Raw genomic sequence first — 4,372 nt, 5'->3', positions numbered from 1 at the left:
AGGTCACTCGGGGCCATTTACAGTGCTGTCACTAGTGCAGGCCACTGCCCTAGCTGACCTCACACACAAGGCCTCCAGCTTCCTGAACACAGAATGAAAGCTGCGTGTCTCATTGGCAGGACCTGAAATCACACCCTGAACCTGGCTGCAGGGGGCTTTGGGAAGCGTAGTGTTTGTCTCTCTGACCTCTATACCCTCTGTTTCCGGTCTAGGCAGACAAATGCCCAGTCAGTCCCCAGTATCTACACGATTTCAGGAAGAAGACAAGTTGTATCAGTGTTTGATTCCATTAGTGCGAAGTTACTCAGTTTAAAAAGTGATGTCGGAGGACCGGTTCTGGGACATGGCACAATGTGGCTCAGACGCGAAAGGACTTGGTGCAAATCACCCGTGACTTCGGCTTCAGGTGGCCTTGGCTTTTCAGAAGGCAGAAACCCAGGCTCCTAGAATTTTTCTCCTTTCCACTTGCTGTTGAAAGAATCTACTGGGACTTTCGGTCGTGATAGTCCAGGGAATGCTGGAATGCCCCCTGCCCCCAGTGGGTTAACATTAAAGTGACCGGGGTTTCCGTCTTGTTTGTGTCCCCTGCCCAGTGCGGTTGGCCGGGGATTCCAGGGTGAGCCAGGGACCTGGGCGGGCCGAGGCTCCATCATCACACTCGCTCCCACATGCAACCAGTGGCAAACAGCACACCTGTTTCTGCAGAGAAGGGACATGCAGCTGCCCTCACCTTTCACCAGCGAAAGCCAGTCACGCAGCTCACCTCGCCTCATGGGGTAGAAAGTTCCATCCTCCCCTTTGCCAGAAGGACTGGAGAATCCAAATGTGGGGACCAGCCCCGCTTAAGGCCAGTGGGAGGCAGGGGGGGGGTGTCTCTTGCACCCCCGCCCCTCCTGCTCCAGCTGCAATAACTCACATTCCCCATCACCATTTTTCTTTTCCTCCAGGCACTGAAAATTTCCCCTTGAAAGATACTGATAATATTTTTACTTGAAAATGGCCTATGAAACACCAGCCCGGTCCCCAGAGGCAAAATTCTAATCATACTTTTCCTCAAAAACATCAGTGGTTCTTGGTCTCTCATGATTCTGTGGGCTGGGAGTGCTGGGTTTAATTCTGAATGAAACCCTATCTTCTCTGGGTCAGAGAAGAAGGCACAAGAGGCAAACCCCAGGTTGCTGGGGTTTGTCGTACATGTACCACCCTCACCCCAGGCTTTCTCTGACCACAGCCTCCTAAGTAAGTTCAAAGCCATTTTTGACTCTCATGCACCCCACTTTGCCTGCACCCCCACCCCAGGACCTGTCCTGTCCTCCTTGTGTGATCAGGGTTTGTATGTTCCCTTTCCCCGACTGGACGATGGGGTCTTTGGGAGCAAGAGCTCCATCTGACCCACCTCCAATTGTCCCTGCTGCACAGGCGGCATTGAGTGAGTATTTTTCAGGGGCTCAGTGGATGAATCCCCACCTTTACCTTCGGGCCTTTTCTGCAGGAGATTCTCAGTGTTCTGAGTGGAAGAAAGGAAGGAAGGGAGGGAGGGAGGGAGGGAGGGAGGGAGGGAGGGAGGGAGGGAGGGAGGGAGGGAGGGAGGAAGGATAAATTGAAGAGTAAGAATAAATCGAAAGAAGGGGAAGGTTCTAGTGAAGGAACATGTATTAAGGACCCATGGACATGAACAAGGGGGGGGTACAGATGGGGGGCAGGGGAGAGCAACAGGAGAAAAATTGGGATAACTGTAACTGAAGAACAACAATAAAAAAGAATTGAATAAAAAAAAAAAGAATTGAATATGTATAGAGACCAGTTCACATTTCATAGGAAAAAGAAGCAAGCCTATTCTCCCCGAGTAGCTCTGCTAATTCTGACCAGCTAACACATAAACACGAGAGCTCTTGGAACAGAGCAGGCAAATGAAATGGGGATGACCCAGGGCAGCCACTCACCACTCTGCCAACCAAGACTCAGACCCTGCTATGACAGCACTGTCCCCATACACAGCTAGACTTGGGTCTGGGTTTAGCTCTCAGTGCCAGGCAGGCTTTCCTGGGGCAGTGGGGCAGGGTATTACTCTTCATATCTTTTGACTTCTGTGCCCCCAGCTGAGTGGTGTGGGGCCAGGAGCCATGGCACAGTGGGAATTCTAGCCTAGGAGCCTGCCATGACGTGCCTCTGTGTTCTGTATTTTTTTCAGGCCCAGGCACAAGCTAGCCCCAGGCCTCCAGAACCAGCGAAAGGTCAATAGACTGAGGCAGCAAGAACCAGAAGCACAGCCCCAGAGAAAGTGACCCTCAGCTGTCCCCTCAGCCATGGAGAGGAGGTACCATTTCCTTTTTCTCCGGAGGTGGGAAAAGTGCCAAGATAGAAGTTTCATGCCTCATAGATGCCTCCAGGGTAGAGTCTTGGAGAAGGGAGGCCAGAGAGGCAGGGAGACTCAGGGCAGCATTGGTGGTGCATGTGCCCAAGTGGCTGTGGGGAGAGAGGCAAAAACACCCCCTTCCTCCTAAAATAAGACAGAGACTTCACCCCTCCTGTGCTGTCTCCTCCCTATTTTCCTTCAGCCCAAAGAGGCGCAGGGCAGACAAGCAGTCTCTGCTGGGCTCAGCACTGGAGAGAGAGGAGGCTGGAGCTCTTTGCCTTGGCCCTTCTTTGCTCATCACTTCATGAGAAAGAGGGATGTGTGGATGCAGAAGAAAGCACAGAGGTTTGGGGCTCGTCTCCACCCCAGAGTGGCAGGGAGTGGTGTGTCATCACTGGGTCGTCATCAGGCCAACAGGACGCTGTGTGTGGATGCTGCCAAGGGCAGCCCAACCCTCTGCCACGGATGCTCCCGGGAATCTCAGGAAAAACCCTAGTCCCTCTCCCACGAAATGATGCTCTGTTGTCAAGTGGGTACCAAAGGATAAATGTGCTGTATTAACATGAACACTAATGACAAACGCACTACAGTAGTGAGCACATCATAGATACATAGAATATTCTCTATAGTCTGAACATAGATATAAAATAAGTTATACTTGTTTTTGTTTTCCATCAGGGTAGGAGCATAGCATACAAAGTGATTGGTTCAGTGGCCGAGAAGCAAACCAGGGGAGAGACCGTGGAGGAGGGGGCGGGGCACTGTGCATGGTAGCAATCTGTGGAGGACACCGGCGTTACTGGGGGGCTGTGGAGACCACCACCTCGGACCCCTCAGATTGGCCCTCCGAGTCCCCAGCTGCCTATGCACTGGGGGGACCCAGCTGCTGGGTGGGAGGTGGAACAGGACAGACACGAACAGCATCCAGCAGGCAGGCCCACTTTCCCACTGGCACTGTTGGGCTTCTGCAATTTTAGGAACATGGGGTGCACAGCCAGAAGGCACAGTTTGCTTCTGTGATGTGACAGATGGCCAGACTGATGGCCCACCAAATGCTGGCTGGCCCTTCTCCCTCGCCCGCCAGCTTGGGGAGGCTGGGAGGCCTGCAAGCCTGGCCTGCTCTGCATGGGTGGCCGGGGCTAGTGATGCTGGGACCCTGCACACATCTTCACGGCAGAGGGAGGAGCGGGGCCCTGGCTCTGAATCCTCTGACCTCTGTGACTTTGGCAAGGTGGCTTAAACTCTGAGTCTCAGACTTCTTACCTACAAAAGGGGGTGGGGAACTAATGCAGATGCCCACGGGGGCTGCTGAGGGCCACATGGGATGAAGTCGCCCTGGCATCCGGGAGGTGCTGGAGAAGCGTGAGTCGAGTCTGAGCATCCACATATCAGAGGCCGGGTGGGAAAAACACAAACCTCTCAAGATCTTCAAAATGCAACCACCTTGACTGGCTTTGAGGAGAGGATGACAAGACACTTTCTTTGCTTTCTTTCCTGCCAGTTTTCCAACTCTCCCTCCCTCACTGGGGTTCTTTGAAATGAAGTGTCCACGGGGTTCAGAGCCAGGCTTGCCGAGGGAGACAGAGCCTAAGGTGGGAGAACCACAGAGTCCAGCACCCTGTCTCTTCAGGTCAGGAACCCGGTTCCCCAGGATGCCTCTTCTCCCTGCCTGCGCACCTCCCAGCCCCGGGGCAGATTTCACAGTAGGAAGCCAAGGACCGACAGGGAAAGCTCAGAAAACAAAGTGAATTGCCTATTAAGTGAAAAGTTTTTCCATCTGTTCTGACTCCGGGGCATCTGGAGGTGGGTGGGCCATCTGTGGGCGGGTAAACCAGCTGCCTCTGCAGGAGGACTGAGAGGAGAGAGGGAGGGGGACTGAGGCTTGAAAGCGGGAGCTGTGGGCGTGCCCCTGTGCTTCTGCCAATGCCAAGAACTTGTGCCCAAACAGAGATCAGCCTGGAAACCTGGGAGTCACTGATGCCCCTCATCTGAAGTGCAGTTCTCAAGATCTGTGCC

Source organism: Artibeus jamaicensis, unplaced genomic scaffold (genome assembly GCF_021234435.1).
Source record: "Artibeus jamaicensis isolate MK-2021 breed Jamaican fruit bat unplaced genomic scaffold, CSHL_Jam_final contig_465, whole genome shotgun sequence".
NCBI lineage: Eukaryota > Metazoa > Chordata > Mammalia > Chiroptera > Phyllostomidae > Artibeus > Artibeus jamaicensis.
The sequence above is the reverse complement of the archived record's forward strand: the minus strand, read 5'-3'. Positions refer to the sequence as shown.